Source organism: Rhinoderma darwinii, chromosome 5 (assembly GCF_050947455.1).
Source record: "Rhinoderma darwinii isolate aRhiDar2 chromosome 5, aRhiDar2.hap1, whole genome shotgun sequence".
Lineage (NCBI taxonomy): Eukaryota > Metazoa > Chordata > Amphibia > Anura > Rhinodermatidae > Rhinoderma > Rhinoderma darwinii.
This window is the reverse complement of record NC_134691.1, coordinates 341,021,745-341,040,862: the sequence shown is the minus strand read 5'-3', so window position 1 is coordinate 341,040,862 and position 19,118 is coordinate 341,021,745. Positions and strand designations below refer to the sequence as shown.

General features: G+C 47.2%; 1 protein-coding gene across 4 annotated transcripts in view; it reads right to left on the bottom strand.

Annotated features, from left to right (window-relative positions):
* The window catches only part of LOC142652232 (uncharacterized), a 32,211-nt gene that overhangs the window by 12,439 nt on the left and 654 nt on the right, over positions 1-19,118 (bottom strand). For 2 of the 4 annotated variants that reach the window (XM_075827853.1, XM_075827854.1), the window contains exon 2: positions 7,770-7,861. The exons of the other annotated variants lie outside the window; for them this stretch is intronic. The gene's annotated coding sequence lies outside the window, so the exon portion shown is untranslated. The remainder of the gene's footprint in view (positions 1-7,769; positions 7,862-19,118) is intronic. 4 annotated transcript variants of the gene reach the window in all.

Below are 19,118 nucleotides of genomic sequence, written 5' to 3'. Positions count from 1 at the left end.
ATATAATTACTATAATACTGCCCGCTATACAAGAATATAACTACTATAATAATGCTCCCTATACAAGAATATAACTACTATAATACTGCTCCTGCATACAAGAATATAACTACTATAATACTGCTCCCTATATACAAGAATATAACTACTATAATACTGCCCCTATATACAACAATATAACTACTATAATACTGCTCCTATATACAAGAATATAACTACTATAATACTGCCCCTATATACAAGAATATAATTACTATAATACTGCTCCTGTATACAAGAATATAACTACTATAATACTGCCCCCTATATACAAGAATATAACTACTATAATACTGCCCCCTATATACAAGAATATAATTACTATAATACTGCTCCTGTATACAAGAATATAACTACTATAATACTGCCCCCTATATACAAGAATATAACTACTAGAATACTGCTCCTATGTACAAGAATATAACTACTATAATACTGCTCCTATATACAAGAATATAACTACTATAATACTGCCCCTATATACAAGAATATAACTACTATAATACTGCCCCTATATACAAGAATATAACTACTATAATACTGCTCCTGCATACAAGAATATAACTACTATAATACTGCTCCTGCATACAAGAATATAACTAATATAATACTGCTCCCTATATACAAGAATATAACTACTATAATACTGCCCCTATATACAAGAATATAACTACTATAATACTGCCCCTATATACAAGAATATAACTACTATAATACTGCTCCTGCATAGAAGAATATAACTACTATAATACTGCTCCTGCATACAAGAATATAACTACTATAATACTGCTCCCTATATACAAGAATATAACTACTATAATACTGCCCCCTATATACAAGCATATAACTACTATAATACTGCCTCCTATATACAAGAATATAACTACTATAATACTGCCTCCTATATACAAGAATATAACTACTATAATACTGCTCCTATATACAAGAATATAACTACTATAATACTGCTTCCTATATACAAGAATATAACTACTATAATACTGCTCCTATATACAAGAATATAACTACTATAATACTGCCCCTATATACAAGAATATAACTACTATAATACTGCCCCCTATATACAAGAGTATAACTACTATAATACTGCCCCCTATATACAAGAATATAACTACTATAATACTGCCTCCTATATACAAGAATATAACTACTATAATACTGCCCCCTATATACAAGAATATAACTACTATAATACTGCCCTTATATACAAGAATATAACTACTGTAATACTGCCCTTATATACAAGAATATAACTACTGTAATACTGCTCCCTATATACAAGAATATAACTACTATAATACTGCTCCTATATACAAGAATATAACTACTATATTACTGCCTCCTATATACAAGAATATAACTACTATAATACTACTATATACAAGAATGTAACTACTATAATACTGCCCCCTATATACAAGAATATAACTACTATAATACTGCCCCCTATATACAAGAATATAACTACTATAATACTGCCCCCTATATACAAGAATATAACTACTATAATACTGCCCCTATATACAAGAATATAACTACTATAATACTGCCACTATATACAAGAATATATCTACTATAATACTGGCCCTATATACAAGAATATAACTACTATAATACTGCCTCCTATATACAAGAATATAGCTACTATAATACTGCTCCCTATATACAAGAATATAACTACTATAATACTGCCCCCTATATACAAGAATATAACTACTATAATACTGCCCCCTATATACAAGAATATAACTACTATAATACTGCCCCCTATATACAAGAATATAACTACTATAAGGCCTAGTTCACATAGAGTTTTTTTGCAGGCTGAAATATTTTGACCTCCCTGTATTCTCTTTGCCTTATTTTTTGGCCACGGCCATTTAGCACCGTGGGCAAAAAACATAGCGGAAACCACTTTCTTTGCGTCCCATTGATGTCAATGGGAGGTCAGAGGCAAATGCCCGAAGAGAATGACGCTTTTTCCCCGTGAGCGGTTTTCGACCTCTTTTCCCTGTTTCCGCATAAAAAAAAAACTCAGTGCGAACAGGACCTAATACTGCCCCCGTCGCAGACCTCCTGCGGCTCTATGCCAAGGGATTATTCCTTTGCCCCGCTGATCCCCTGTACCCCCTATCCTCTTTTCCACCTCCTTACAGAGCTCTTTCACTTGTAAACCCCTGAATTTTTTCTGCCCCTTCCTATAAGTGTCTTCCCGTTAGGCTGGATTCACACGAGCACATTACGTCCGTAATAGACGGAACGTATTTCGGCCGCAAGTCCCGGACCGAACACACTGCAGGGACTTGCGGCCAAAATCATGTTTTCAGTACGGGACAGTAGTTCCACGGAGAGGCAGGGACTCCTAGCGTCGTACATAACTATGATGCTAGGAGCCCGGCTCCCTGCACTGTGTTCAGTCCGGGACTTGCGGCCGAAATACGTTCCGTCCATTACGGACGTAATGTGCTCGTGTGAATCCAGCCTTACACTCGGGGCCATCCCAACCATGTATGTTCAGCCCCATTTTGCCCTGTGCCATCTACATCCTCTCAGTCTAGTATGTGATCACTTATGCCCGGCCTCATTTTGTATTGAATCCTGATGTCTCCTCCATCTCTCTCCAGACCCATCTGTTTATTTACCCCTTTTCATGACCTGTTGGGACCCCCGAAATGCAGGAATTCTGGTGGCCGGGTGACAGTCCCTCATTCAGCGTAACACCCTAAGGCTAGGTTCACACTATGGTAGAGAGCATGGAGAGAAGCCGGAAATTCCTGGTTTGGGCATCTGCTCAATAGACAAGTGTTGAGGCTGAGAAGTGCTCGGCTGGTGAGGACAGACATAAAATTCCTTAAAGGGGTTGTCTAGGATTAGAAAAACATGGCGGCTTTCTTCCAGGAACAGCACCACAATGTTCGAGGGTTGTGGGTGGTATTGCAGCTTAGCCCCATTCACTTCAATAAAGCTGAGCTGTAATACCAGACAACTCATAGACAGGAGTGGCGCTGTTTCTGGAGAAAAGCAGCCATGTTTTTTTTTTGTTTTTTTTTAACCCTGGGCAACCCCTTTAACTGAATGTACAACCCCATATTAATAAACAGCCTAAAGCCGAGCAATGGACTAAATTATAAGTATATATACAAATACACACACAATAGGCCAACCGTGTATATGGAGGCGGGGGGTAGGGCCGCTGCTTATCTTGGGGGTGAGAACAACCACAGTGATCCGGGTCACCCCTTCCTTTCTTGTGTAACACCCACAGACATTAGCCGAGGACGATCTAATTACGTACTGGAGGGTGTGCAAATACCGGGCGCCAATATATACGCAATCACACAGAAGGCGTTGGTGGAAATTTCCCCTCCTCCCAAAACCACCAGCTCCAATATTTAGCTTTTTTTTTCTCAACATCCTCCTTGTAGCCGTTCTGATAAGGGGTTTTATATAGGACTATTTTTGTTGTGGTTTTATCCTGCAAATTCCGTAAACGCAACGTGGCTTTTAATATACGTGGCGCAACTGGCCAGAAATGTCAGACATTTATTTTCCCGTACACCAAGAAATGGCGCACTCCTTTAATAAATTGGGTGTGACTCCTTAACGGTATCACTTTTAGCTTCGTAGCTAGCAGAGCGGAGGGTTTTATGATAACGTTACACTGTTTCGTGAGGATCAGACGTGACTGCGTTACCTGGATCGGGAGCGCTCTCGACATTGCAACATCTTACTCCGCAGAGTATCCAACCCGACGCTACATCCGGTTACAGCCTGAGTGCGGCGTCTCTCCTATATAAGTGATAATCACCGGCAGCCTTGTTACCAGCCGCTCCAGCTCTGCAGGGTGGAGAGACCTCATCAGCCGACTGATACACAACCCCTGTGCGGGGAGCTCAGGAGGATATATACATATATACACACAGAGGTCATCCAGAAGCCTGCAGGTCACAGGAGTACCAGCACATGTGGCAGATTTCTTGTGGATTTTCCGCAGTAAAGTGTGAAATCCGTAGTGGGCGTCCTGAACAGAATGAGCATGCCCCGATTTCTGTGGGAAAAATGTTCAGCAGCATCTGGATAAAATTTGGACAAATCTCATCCGCGTGGATGGGACTGCAATTCGCTGCAAACTTTCCGTGTGCAAATGCGAACAGAAAATCTGTAACATTTCCGTCTTGTGTATGGGGGGCCTACGGGTGTATTCAGACTGCAGATTTTACCACAAATTTCCACGGTTCCGCAGCCAGCACAGGTGAAGCTCGTCAAAATTTAAAAACCGTGGGCCCGAGTGCTCCCTGAGTGCGTCCATACACGACGCGGCTGAGCGTGGTAATTCCTACGCAGCCGAGAATTGCGTGGCAAAAACCGCAAGTACAGGTAAAGTGTATATTTAGAAGGTGCGGTCGGTTTTTCTGCGGTTTCATGATTTTAATGAGTTTAATCTGTGGCAATTCGGGGGGGAAAATGCCCCCATTTTTTGCCGTTCGGTTCTCAGTGGTGCGCACGACTGCACCGTCCGAATATACCCTAATAAAACATCTTATTCCACGGTACTTTCTTATGCTGCGTGGTTCTTGTGAGTGCGGCCACTACCATACCATCACCCGCATTTTGTACGGGCACCCTAAACAAAATGTTGTGTTTTGTCCGTTTTTGTCGTAAGTTTTGTGATCGCACAAAACTGCGGATACAAGAAAAGAAGCGACTCGTGTAAACATCCCTCAAGGGCTTATTCACATGGTGCAGTCAAATTGCCTTTTCGGTTGCCGGATTGTGAAAAATTGCAATTTGACTCCACCGTGTAAATAAACCTTAAGTCCGGGGCTGTACGGAAACATACGGATTGTGACGTGTAGCGCTGCGATCTCGCGCAATGGGCCAGTCATGGTTGTAAGGAGTTGTGGGAAGGGTCCTCATCTTGAATACCGCGATATTCGTGAAAATATCTAACAATGTTGCTATCGTGAGATCACTTGACGTTGTATGTTCACACGCAACCCCAATAGGTGCCGTCCTTGTGGGGCGTGAAAATTTTTTCATTCCTACGCAAAAAGTCAGATTGTGCTCCAGTCTTTAAAGGGGATGTCCATTTGGAAACTGTGGCCCAGTGGCTGATTCCCTAGATGAACTGGTCATGGTGGGTTCTCCCCCACCCCCTACGGTGTTTAACCAATAACATATTTTCTATTAATTTCCATTGTAGCGTACCTTCAAAAAAACGTGAAAAACATTTTCTGTGCATATCACCAGATACATCTCCAGTCGGAGGAGGGAGACCTGGACTCCGCTATATAGCTTTGTGGTCAGACATCATACGGAATATTCTGTTCCTTTCTGGAGACTTTAGCGCCAAAATTATATTTTCTTGAGTAGCGCCACAGCTGTCCTTGGGTTTTGTCGGGTATTGCAGTTCAGCTCCATCGAAGTGAATAGGACTCCGCTGCAATACCATACCCAACCTGTGGACAGGTGTGGCGCTGTTTTTGGAAGAAATCAGCCATGTTTTTCTAATCCTGGACAACCCCATTAAGCCAAATCCTATTCACTTGGCTATTCTTCTAGGGTTTTAGTATCTACTTGACCCCTCGGCTTCATTTGACTTGGTAAGCATTTGTGCCCCCTGAACATAGTTTGTCTCTGCTACATCTTCTGTCTTCTTCTTTGGTGATTCTGTGGGGTTCCAGCTAAGCTTGTTGTACATACATTCATTTGCTTCTTGTCTTGGAGTAAATTGTTTAACCCGAATACCCTTCGACAACTATATCAATCCCCTACCAGGAAACCATCAACAAGCAGGCCAGCTGCTGTTCTTACTGTTATGACCAGCAGGTTGTGGACACACTGAGGTACTCCACCGGTTTGGCTTAGGGACACCTCTAAGGGCCTTATTAAGTAGCCTCCCAGATCTTCACCCTTTAACCCCTATACAAGGATCTGGTCTGCGCTGCGGGGAGGCTACCAGGTCGATATCTCTTGAGGTGGTTCCGGCGGAGTAGCTGCTGGCCAAGCAGGCTAGAAACAGACACTGACAGATGGCACCTTGAAGGATCGGAGCGGACAGCAGGTTGCTGGCCACAGGCAGGTAGCGGAAAACTGGACACAGGCAGGTAAAGGATAACCAAATACAGGTTGACCACAGATAGCAATAGCGGACTGGATACAGATGCACACAGGAACCTTCGCAGGATAACACTAGGTTGTTGCAATGTTGCTCAGGCACCAGGTGGATAGTGGACGTGACTAAAATAGTCCTGAGGACAACATGGATTGGTTGAGTGACTTTTAAATTTTGCGCACGCTGGCCCCTTAAGAGACAGCTGGAGTGCATTAGGGACAGTGCGGCCACGAGCGGAGGACAACAGAAGACGCTGGCGGCTTGGGAGATAGGCAGTCGGCTGGAGGAGGCATGCGACCCGTCGCTGGTGTTACACTTATTATGCTCAATGCACACGATGCATATTACGTGCGGCTTTACCGCGCAGCAAATCCACAGCATAATACAGCACCAGCATAGTCAATGAGATTCTGGGAAATTTCATGTACACGCTGCGGTATTTTTCGGGACGTAAATTAACCTGCGGTGCGTATTCTAAAATCCGCAGCATGTCAATTTATCTTGCGATTCCAAATTGTATCGGCCTAAAACGGAGGAAAAACGCACCAAAATCCGCAGCATGAAAACGCATCAAAATGGAAAAACTGGCATCAAAAAAATGCGTGATCTGCTGCAGTATTTACCTGCGAATTTCCTGCCGTTTTGGTGCGTATTTTTGAAGCCTCAGGCTACGTGCACACGTTGCGGAATTTAGTGCAGAAAATCTGCATCCAAACCGCAGGAAACTCCACAGATAAATTTTGCACCGAATAATGCGTTTTTAATGCGTTTTGTACTGCCCCTCGCCAGTTCGGCAGACAAAGTACAAGACTGATCTCCGACAGGAGCTGAAGAGATGCGCGCGCGCTCTCCACAGCTCTTACACTGCCCCTAGCAGTGACACGCCCCCTTGCCGGTTCGGGTGAAAAGACCGCAATCGCACACTCTCTCTCTTGCTGTAACACTGTCCATATCCGATTGGACAGTGTCACAGCCATAGTAACACGCCCCCTTGCCAGTACACGCCCCTTTGACTTTTCAGGGGTTTATTTAAATATCGGGCGTCAAATATAACGGCACCGATATCTAAATAACGGAGGGAGGTAGAATTTTTTTTTAAAGTGCCCCAGGGTTTGTTCAGCCCTCCCCATTACATGCTGCACCTGTATGGGGAGGTGAAAGGTTCTCTTTAATCTTTTCTTTTCCTGGCAAGGTTTCTGTACTATCTTCATATTTGATGTCAGAGGTTTTTCAAGGTGATGATTCGATACACCTCTATATGTACTGACCTTTACTTCTAGACGTATATCAGCAACATATATTCCTTACCATGCTGCTTTTACCTAATGTAGCAAAATAATATCAGATCTCACTCCATGGAAACCAATGTGGCGTTGTATATTTGGTGTTTGGTATCATTTTTGTAATATATTATATATTTGTGTTTTTATCTTTGTTGTTGCTTAAATTAATCAATAAACATCTTTTTGATACACTATATATATATTCTAGTCTATATGCTCCTTTTGTTCGATTTTGGCTTCTATCATGTCTATTTGGGAGCCATAGGCTGTTCCCTTCTCATTTGAGACGGACTATTTCTAGGAATAATTACCTTGAAAATGAAGCGGGCTGCACGAGGGTATTAAGATGTTAATCAGAAAATCGTATTATCCCGAGCTCCTTCTCAGCAGGGTCCTGCAGAGACTAAACAGAAACAAATACAATGGCAAACATATGCGTCAACATCAGCTTGTTGATGGTTTCTACGCAGCCGCAGGAGATATTTTTTTTATATAACAAAAACAACAAAAAGTGATATTCAAAGGCGGAGACTCAATGGGGTTGTCCAGGATAAGCGCTTTGTTTCCCCGAAACGGCGCCAGGGGCTGCGTCTGGTATTCAAGTGAATGGAGCTGGGCCAAAAAAAACAGACACAGGACATGGACAGATGTGGCGCCATTTCTGGAAAAAAGACCAAAAATTGTTTTTCTTATCTGATGACGGAACCATTGACAGATTATAAATTTATATGGGATTTATTAGGGCACCTTGCAACAGGTTATTGGGCGCCAATATTATAGATCCGTGGATACGCAGTGTGTGCGACCACTAATGGGATCCTTGTGCTATAGAGGGTTGTCCTGCTGGTGAATCCCACGTCAATCATTCCTGAGGGAGAAGCCATGGTGAGGAAATGAAGCGAAAGTGTCCGCGATCTACAGGGAGAAGCGGCGCAGGAGAAGAGCGCCCTCACCTGCGCGGGGTACAGCGGTGCAGACGCACCGAAAATTTATTATTACAATTTTTGGAAAGAAAAGTCAAAAGTTAAAGAAAAAAAAAATGTAAATCACGCTATAAAGAAAAGTTCAGATTTAAGATAAGATCAGATTTACTATTGCGCCAGAATTGTGGCCTTCGTTGTGCCGTTTTTGGCGCTAATCAATTTAGAGAAATGTATTATCGATTTGCGCCAAAACAACATATGTTTACACCTAACTATACAAAGGGAATGCGACGGCAAGAGAGCGGGGCCCACGTGCGCCAAAAAACTGTTGTATACTAAGACAAGCAAGAAGTGGAATACGGAAGAAAGTGGCTAACGGGTCTAGCCGGATGCGCCAGAGTTATCATACAACGTGCACCACTGTGATAAATGTAAAAAAAACAGGACAGGCGGGCACACGAGATGTCTGAGGAGTGCAAACCATGTGCCCTATAACACAATACAGCAAAAACCAACGCAAAAGCAGCGCAAAATCAAAGACAATGAGCCGGTAAAGAGTAAGGCTAATTTGGTCGTGTGCGTTGCGTGTGCTTTGCATCTGTGCTTTGCGTGTTCCATGCGTGACACGCAGTGAGTTTCACGCAACGGACACACGCTGTGTGGAAACTCCTGCATGTGTGGACGGTCCCATTTAAATCAATGGGTCCGTGTGCTGCGCGTGATTTTGGAGTTTTACGCTCGTCTGAATGGGCCCTAATTCACATCTTATTAGAACCAAAACAAGATAAAGAAAACTGTAGACCGGCTAAATCGTGATCAGTGACACGGATGCATGCACACCACCGTTTGTATTTTGCGGTTCTGTAAACAACGGATCTGCAAAACACGGACAGCACACGGGTGGCATCCGTGTGCTGTCTGTGGTTTACACGTCGCCATATAATTTAATGGGTGAGACCGAGCTGCAAACACGGGCAGGAATAGGACCTGCTCTGAGTTTTGTGGCCCAGTCCCAGGGCCCCCCACACAGAACCGTGAAAAACACAGTAGTGTGCATGGGGCCATGGAAATGAATGGGTCAGTAACGGACAGCACACTGACGAAAATAACGGTCATGTGCATGTAGTCTGGGATCCACCATTAGGTGTAGACTATTAACCCTTGAGGAAGGCTTTTTGAAGGCGATACGTGTGGCGTCGGTTTGGGGCTAGTCCTCCTGGTGGACGACTTACATTGGATGTCATGCTTTGGACTTATTGACTCAAGTCTATGAGAATCCTTGAAAACAGGACCCACATGGGGGAACCACAGACGTGAAAAACTGACGTTTTTCCTCAGGAAGCTCCCGACATCACCCAATGACACGTGGCACCACTGTTACATAACTAGATCAGCGATTCAGGATTCTAGGATCTCTCAGCGAATATTTAACACATACACAAGAGGGCGGGGGAGGGATTATTATAGATGTCAGCGGGGGGCAGGAATGTGCTAAACTTACATACGGACGTTAACACATAAATACGGCACAGTACAGTACCGCACCTTCAGAACAGTGGCTAATTACAACTGGTACCCCCACCCTTCCCCCGAACACATCCCCTTCCCCATTTTCATGTCTCTTCAGAGATGTTCGATTGGGTTCAAGTCAGGGCTCTGGCCGGGCCACTCCATGATATACGTAGAGATGTCCCCCCGCCTCTCCTGTTGTCCCTCCGCCTCTCCTGTGTCGTCACCCCGGCTCTCCTGTTATCCCCCCGCCTCTCCTGTGTCGTCCCCCCGCCTCGACTGTCGTCCACCCGCCGCTCCCGTGTCGTCCCCCCGCCGCTCCCGTGTCGTCCCCCCGCCGCTCCCGTGTCGTCCCCCCGCCGCTCCCGTGTCGTCCCCCCCTCTCCCGTGTCGTCCCCCCGCCTCTCCCGTGTCGTCCACCCGCCTCTCCCGTGTTGTCGTCCCGCCTCTCCCGTGTTGTCCCCCCGCCTCTCCTGTGTTTCCCCCCCGCCTCTCCTGTGTTGCCCCCCCGCCCTCTCTTGTGTTGTCCCCCCGCCTCTCCTGTGTCGTCTCGTCTTTGTGCTATGGGTCATTGTCTTGTTGGAAGGTGAACCTTCGGCCCAGTCTGAGGTGCAGAGCGCTCCGGATCAGGTTTTCATTAAGAATATCTCTGTACTTTGCTCCATTCATCTTTCCCTCAACCCTGACCAGTCTCTCGGTCCCAGCCGCTGAAAAGCACCCCCACAGCATGATGCTGCCACCACCACCATGCTTCCCTGCAGGGGTGGTATTGGGCAGGTGACGGGCAGTGCCTTGTTTCCTTCAGACATGACGCTTAGAATTGAGGCCAAAAAAGTTCAATCTTGGTTTCATCAGACCCCAGAATCTTGTTTCTCACAGTCTGAGATCCTTTAGGTGCCTTTTTTTTTTTTTGCAACACCAGGCGGCTTTCATGTGTCTTTTAGTGAGGAGAGGCTTCTTCCTGGCCACGCTGCCATAAAGCCCAGATCAGTGGAGTGCTGCAGTGATGGTCGACCTTCTGGAAGTTTCTCCCATCTGCACACAGGATCTTTGGAGCTCAGCCAGAGTGACCATTATGTTCTTGGTCACCTCTCTTACTAAGGCCCTTCTCCCCCAATTACTTGGTTTGGTGGGGCTGCCAGCTCTAGGAAGAGTCCTGATTGTTCCAAACTTCTTCCATTTAAGAATTATGGAGGCCACTGTGCCCTTGGGAACTTTCAGTGTAGAAGACATTTTTTTTGGACTTTTCTCCAGATCTGTCCCTCCACACAATCCTGTCTCTGAGCTCTACAGGCAGCTCTTTCCTCCTCATGACTTGGTTTTTGCTCTGATACGCATTGTCAGCTGTGAGACCTTATATAGACAGAGGTGTGTCTTTCCAAATCATGTCAAATCAAATTAATTTACCACAGATGGTCTCCAATCAAGGTGTAGAAATGTCAAGAGTCATAGCAAAGTTAAAGTAATGCTCCAGTTATTTCCATCTGAATGTTATAGACGCTGATCATACCAGATCTGAAAAGTGTAGTCTGAACGAGTAAAGAATACTTTTATTATCCACATCTCATCTATACTCACTAGCCTGGCGCCGTAACCGAAACACTGCATGAACTTTTTCTTCATTTTTTTCCGGCTTGTTGTCAAGAGGCGGGGTGTGTACCCACTGGGCCGAACCACGTAGCGGATAGGCAGCTGGCCAACCAGGTAAAATACAATGTCTATAGTCCAGAAAGGGTACCTGTGGCAATGTAGACAGTAGCGGTGATTCAGGCTAAAGATAAGGCTCTGGCAACACACAGACCCCCGGTGGGTGTAACACAGCAGATGCAGCGGAAGACACAGCTCAACTTCAACTCTAGACGGCACAGAGGCACGGTAGCACAGGATACAGGGTACAGGCAGCAGGAACGGGTATCACTGGGAACTGGAAAACACTAGGAGACCATTTGCAAGACTAACTTTAGGTATACAACAACGCTCAGGCAATGATCAAGAGGGCAGAGCCCTTTTTATAGTCCAGCAGCATTCTGGACTGATTGCAGATTACCTGGAATTGTGCGCGCACTGGCCCTTTAAGGCCGTGCGCGCGCCCTGCGGGAGACATTCTCTGAAGCAGGAAGTGAGTGCTGGCGTCTCCCTGGAGGGAGATGCCGCCGAGGACTCACATGTCCATGGCCATCAGAGAATAAGTCAGAACAACGGGCCGCGGCCATAGACGTTACAGTATCCCCCCTCTTCTTGGGACAAGAGCGGGAGAGAAACTTCTTCATGACAATAGGAGCATCGATGTTCTCCTCTGGCTCCCAAGACCGCTCTTCTGGACCAAATCCCCTCGAATCCACCAGATAAAACGTCCTACCTCTCACTTTCTTGGTGGCCAGGATCTCTCTTACTTCGAAAGTCCCTGACGAACCGTCAGGAGCCACTGCGGAACTAGGAGTCCTGGAGTAGCGGTTCAGGACCACGGGCTTCAGCAGGGAGAGATGGAAGGAGTTAAGGATCTTGAGGGTAGGAGGCAGCCGAAGCTTGTAAGACACTGGGTTAATATGTAGCAGAATCTCGAAGGGTCCGAGGAACCTGGGGCAAATTTGCAAGACGGCACCCTCAGCCAGATATTCCTGGAAGACAGCCAGACCTTTGTACCTGGAAGAAACTGGGGAGGCTCTCGTCTTTTAGTGTCTGCCTTTCTCTTCATGCGGTCCACAGCTAGCAGGATAGAAGATCGGTTCTGTTGACATATCTGCAGAAAATCCCTGAAGGTAGAGTCTGCTGCAGGCACCTGGGAGATAGTAGAGACAGGAAGAGGTATTCAAGGATGTTGTCCGTAGACGATGAAGAACGGACTGGAGGTGGTGGACTCACTGGTATGGTTATTATAGGAGAACTCAGCCCACGGGAGCAGCTGCACCCAGTCATCATGCCGCCTGGAGACAAAGTGCCGCAGATAGTTCTCCATAATCCGGTAAACCTTCTCGACTTGACCATAGGACTGGGGATGGTAGGCCGAGGAAAAGTCCAAAGTTACACCGAGGAGACCGCAGAGCGCTCTCCAGAACTTCGAGGTGAACTGGACCCCTCGATCCGAGACAATATGAAGAGGCAAGCCGTGCAGACGGAAGATGTGTTGAACTAAGAGATCGGCCAGTCGAGCAGCAGAAGGCAGACCAGTCAGGGGAACAAAATGAGCCAATTTGGAAAATCGATCCACCACCACCCAGATCACACTGCATCCAGCAGAGGGAGGCAGATCTGTGACGAAGTCCATTGCAATATGTTGCCAGGGGGCATCGGGCACAGGCAGTGTTTGGAGCAGACCAGCAGGTCTGGAGTGGGTAACTTTATTTGCTGCGCATACCGTACAGGAGGAGACAAAGTCCATGACGTCTTTGGGCAGCATAGGCCACCAGAACTGACGGGTAATAAGGTCTCGGGTCTTACGGGAACCCGCGTGACCTGCCAGCTTGGAACTGTGACCCCCGCAAAGGATTGTTCCTCGGTCATCCAGACGTACAAAAGTCCTTCCCGGAGTAATGTCTCTAACTTGCAGAGCATTGACCGAGAAGATGCAGGAAGGATCAATAATATTCTGTAGGGACTCCACAGTGTCCTCTGTTTCAAATGACCTAGACAAGGCATCGGCCCTCAAATTCTTGTCGGCAGGTCGGTAGTGCAATTCGAACCGAAACCGAGCAAAGAACAACGACCACATGGCTTGACGAGGATTCAGCCGCTGAGCCGTCTGAAGATAGGTCAGGTTTTTGTGACCCGTGAAGACCAGGATTGGATGAGCTGTGCCTTCTAGTAGGTGTCTCCACTCCTGCAGGGCCAGCTTGATGGCCAGTAACTCCCGATCCCCAATCGAGTAGTTGCGCTCTGCGGGAGAAAACATCTTAGAATTGTAGCCACATACCACAGTCTTGCCTTTCGAACCTCTCTGGAACAACAGTACACTAGCACCAACAGAGGAGGCGTCCACCTCTAATGAAAACTGTAGGGATACATCAGGGTGATGTGAAGGCCTTTTTTAAGGTTTTAAATGCGGCTTCTGCCTCTGGAGTCCAATCCTTGCCATTCATGCCCTTTTTGGTGAGAGTAGAGATGGGAGCCGTCAATGAAAAGAAGTTGGGAATGAACAGCGGGTAGAAGTTGGCGATTCCCAGGAAGCGCTGTATGGCCCTTAAGCCTTGGGGGCGTGGCCATTCCAGGACAGCCTTTACCTTCTCAGGTTCCATTTTGGAGCCCTGATCGGAGATTATATAGCCAGGAAGGGTAGAGACTTTTTTTCAAACACGCACTTCTCCAGCTTGGCATAAAGATGATTCTCCCTTAATCTAAGCAAAACCTGGCGGACATGACTCTTGATGAGTTACTGGATCTGGGGAAAAAATCAAAATGTCATCGAGATACACCACAACACAGATATAAAGGAGATCACGAAAAATGTCATTGACAAATTCTTGAAACACCGCGGGGGCGTTACACAGGCCGAAGGGCATGACCAGCTATTCGTAGTGCCCATCACGTGTATTAAATGCAGTTTTCCATTTGTCACCCTGACGAATCCAGATTAGAATGTAGGCCCCCCATAGGTCTAGGTTAAAAAAAAAAGTTTTCCCCCGTATGCGATCAAATAATTCCGAAATAGAAGGCAATGGGTACCTGTTCTTCACCATGATCTGGTTGAGGCCCCGGTAGTCAATGCAGGGTCGGAGGGATGCATCTATCTTTTTGACAAAGAAAAACCCGTCTCCGGCCGGGGATGAGGATTTACGTATGAAGCCCCTCTCCAGGTTCTCCTTAATGTAGGCCGACATAGACAGGGTTTCAGGTAAGGAGAGAAGGTATACTCTACCGCGAGGAGGAGACGAATCAGGAACCAAGTTGATAGGAATCATACGCTCGATGTGGTAGCAACGTCTCTGCTTCCTTCTTGTCGAAGGCGTCTGAGAACAGAGAGTAACAAGGAGGCAACCCTGCCAATGACTGATGCAAAGGAGACTGAGGCGGATGGACATGCACCTGACAGCGATCGAAACACTTGGGACCCCACTGGAGAATTTCACCGGAGATCCAATCCAGGACAGGGCATGTAGACGGAGCCAAGGCAAACCCAGCAGCACGGGGTTGACTGTCTTGGGCAGGACAAACAAGGAGATGAGCTCAGAATGAAGAGCTCCCACTTGAAGCCTAAACGGCTTGGTCACGGACAAAATTGGGTCAGGCAGCGGCAGTCCATCTACCCAGGCATCGATCAACGGCCTTTCCAGCAGAACAGTGGGCAACTGAAGAAGATCCACAAGGTCTTGGCAGATGAAATTGGCTGCAGAGCTAGAGTCCAGGTAGGCAGAGACCAGGTGGGGAACTCTCGCCAACGACAATGGTCACAGGAATAAACCGTTTGGAGGAGAGATCTCTATTAAATGCTGTATCACCCAGGGTTGTCTCTCCAACCAGTCCTAGGCGTCTGGGTTTTTTGGCTTCTGGGGACACAGACACACGACATGGTCAGCGAGGCCGCAATATAGGCAGAGTCCATCGGTGCGCCTGTGCTGCTTCTTCTGGACTGACAGTTTAATCCGGTCCACCTGCATAGGAACCTCAGGTGGAGCAGTAGATGCAGGCAAGAGGGGTTGCTGGAAGTTGGGCGCCAGTCTAGGCAGCCGTCTCTCTTCTCGAACCTCTTGAGATCTCTCCTTGAGTCTTATATCCACTCGAGTAGCTAGTAGAATCAGGTTGTCCAAGGTAGTTGGTAGATCCCGGGCAGCAAGTTTGTCCTTGATCTCAGGTGATAGGCCATGCCAGAAGGAAGCTACCAACGCATCATTGTTCCAAGACAGTTCTCCTGCCAGGGTCCGGAACTGGATGGTGTACTCGCCCGCGGAGGCGTCTCCTTGGCGAAGGTTCAGCATAGCAGTGGCTGCTGACGAGACTCGTCCAGGCTCCTCAAACACCGTACAAATTAACTGCACGAACCCCTTGAAGTCTTGATCTCGGGTCCCTGTCATTCCCATATTGGGTTCGCCCACGCCAGGCAAGTAAGGAGATAATAAAGGCGATCCTGGCTCCGTCTGAAGGAAATGCTCTGGCGTGCAGGGTGAAGTGGATATGACACTGGTTAAGAAATCCCCTGCACGCACTTGCGTCTCCATGGAAACGAGGTGGCAGTGGCAGCGAGAACCGAGGATCAGAACCGGAGCTGCCAGGAGGTGTAGCAAGAGGTTCAATCGCAGGAACTTGAACAGGAAAGGAAGCAGCTAGCGCCCCAAGCTGCTGTGCCATGGAATCTACTGCCACAAGAAGTTGATCCTGTCGTGCTCGCAGATCCTGCAGGTCCGCCTGCATGGCTTGGGAGGGTGACAGACCTTTGAATTGACCAGCGGGATCCATGGCCTGAGCGTACTGTCACGATGCGGGGTGTGGACCCACTGGGCCGTACCGCGTAGCGGATAGGCAGCTGGCCAACCAGGTAAAATACAATGTCTATAGTCCAGAAAGGGTACCTGTGGAAATGTAGACAGTAGCGGTGATTCAGACTAAAGATAAGGCTCTGGCAGCTGACAGACCCCCGGTGGGTGTAACACAGCAGATGCAGCGGAAGACACAGCTCAACTTCAACTCTAGATGGCACAGAGGCATAGGATACAGGGTACAGGCAGCAGGAACGGGTAACACTGGGATATGGAAAACACTGGGAGACCATTTGCAAGACAAACTTTAGGTATACAACAACGCTCAGGCAATGATCAAGAGGGCAGAGCCCTTTTTATAGTCCAGCAGCATTCTGGACTGATTGCAGATTACCTGCAATTGTGCGCGCACTGGCCCAGCGCGCCCTGCGGGAGGCAGTCTCTGGAGCAGGAAGTGAGTGCCGGCGTCTCCCTGGAGGTAGATGCCACCGAGAACTCACATGTCCATGGCCGTCAGAGGGTAAGTCAGAACGACGGGCCGCGGCCATAGACGTTACACTTGTATTAGTTTAGGGGTCTGGTCTGGGGTCTGTATTAGTTTAGGGGTCTGGTCTGGGATCTGTATTAGTTTAGGGGTCTGGTCTGGGATCTGTATTAGTTTAGGGGTCTGGTCTGGGATCTGTATTAGTTTACGGGTCTGGTCTGGGGTTTGTATTAGTTTAGGGGTCTGGTTTGGGGTCTGTATATTTTTAGGGCATCTGGTTTGGGGTCTGTATTAGTTTAGGGTCTGTATTAGTTATGTGGTCTGGGGTCTGTAATAGTTTAGGGGTCTGGTCTGTAATAGTTTAGGGGTCTGGTCTGGTTTCTGTATTAGTTTAGGGGTCTGGTCTGGGGTCTGTATTAGTTTAGGGGTCTGGTGTCTGTATTAGTTTAGGGGTCTGGCCTGGGGTCTGTATTAGTTTAGGGCTCTGGTCTGGGGTGTGTATTAGTTTAGGGGTCTGGTCTGGGGTCTGTATTAGTTTAGGGGTCTGGTCTGGGGTCTGTATTAGTTTAGGGGTCTGGTCTGGGGTCTGTATTGGTTTAGGGTTCTGGTCTGGGGTGTGTATTAGTTTAGGGGTCTGGTCTGGGGTCTGTATTAGTTTAGGGGTCTGGTCTGGTGTCTGTATTAGTTTAGGGGTCTGGTCTGGGGTCTGTATTAGTTTAGGGGTCTGGTCTGGGGTCTGTATTAGTTTAGGGGTCTGGTCTGGGGTCTGTATTAGTTTAGGGGTCTGGTCTGGGGTCTGTATTAGTTTAGGAGTCTGGTCTGGGGTCTGTATTAGTTTAGGGGTCTGGTCTGGGGTCTGTATTAGTTTAGGGGTCTGCATTAGTTTAGGGGTCTGGTCTGGGGTCTGTATTAGTTTAGGAGTCTGGTCTGGGGTCTGTATTAGTTTAGGGGTCTGGTCTGGGGTGTGTATTAGTTTAGGGGTCTGGTCTGGGGTCTGTATTAGTTTAGGGCTCTGGTCTGGGGTGTGTATTAGTTTAGGGGTCTGGTCTGGGGTCTGTATTAGTTTAGGGGTCTGGTCTGGGGTCTGTATTAGTTTAGGGGTCTGGTGTCTGTATTGGTTTAGGGTTCTGGTCTGGGGTGTGTATTAGTTTAGGGGTCTGGTCTGGGGTCTGTATTAGTTTAGGGGTCTGGTCTGGGGTCTGTATTAGTTTAGGGGTCTGCATTAGTTTAGGGGTCTGGTCTGGGGTCTGTATTAGTTTAGGAGTCTGGTCTGGGGTCTGTATTAGTTTAGGGGTCTGGTCTGGGGTGTGTATTAGTTTAGGGGTCTGGTCTGGGGTCTGTATTAGTTTAGGGCTCTGGTCTGGGGTGTGTATTAGTTTAGGGGTCTGGTCTGGGGTCTGTATTAGTTTAGGGGTCTGGTCTGGGGTCTGTATTAGTTTAGGGGTCTGGTCTGGGGTCTGTATTGGTTTAGGGTTCTGGTCTGGGGTGTGTATTAGTTTAGGGGTCTGGTCTGGGGTCTGTATTAGTTTAGGGGTCTGGTCTGGTGTCTGTATTAGTTTAGGGGTCTGGTCTGGGGTCTGTATTAGTTTAGGGGTCTGGTCTGGGGTCTGTATTAGTTTAGGGGTCTGGTCTGGAGTCTGTATTAGTTTAGGGGTCTGGTCTGGGGTCTGTATTAGTTTAGGAGTCTGGTCTGGGGTCTGTATTAGTTTAGGGGTCTGGTCTGGGGTCTGTATTAGTTTAGGGGTCTGCATTAGTTTAGGGGTCTGGTCTGGGGTCTGTATTAGTTTAGGAGTCTGGTCTGGGGTCTGTATTAGTTTAGGGGTCTGGTCTGGGGTCTGTATTAGTTTAGGGGTCTGGTCTGGGGTCTGTATTAGTTTAGGGGTCTGGTCTGGGGTCTGTATTAGTTTAGGGGTTGTATTAATTTTGGGATGTGATGAAGGGGTCATATGCACTATATGCGAATCCGGCATGTCCTATGTAAATGAGCAGGGCATTGGGCCACAACATATTGGGTGGCAAACACAGGGCGCCCCTTTATACGCCACGCTTCAGAATCTCCCTTATGCCCCTTGTCAGAAGTCTGATTGATAGTCCTGCTGTCCTCTCATGTATGTGTACAGAGGCTTTACCCCCCCAGAAACAAGACGCGGATGAGCCCCTTATAGACGAGTCCTCATTTTCTGCATGCACAGGGTGGTCAGTGAACTCTCCTCGGGTCCTGAGCGCCAAAAATGCTTAATTATGCAGCGCCCTGCTCTGACTTTGAGGCCAGAAGCAGCAAAAGAGGAGAATCCCTTTAAATGTGGGAAACACAATGATTAATAATCCGCTCCATCA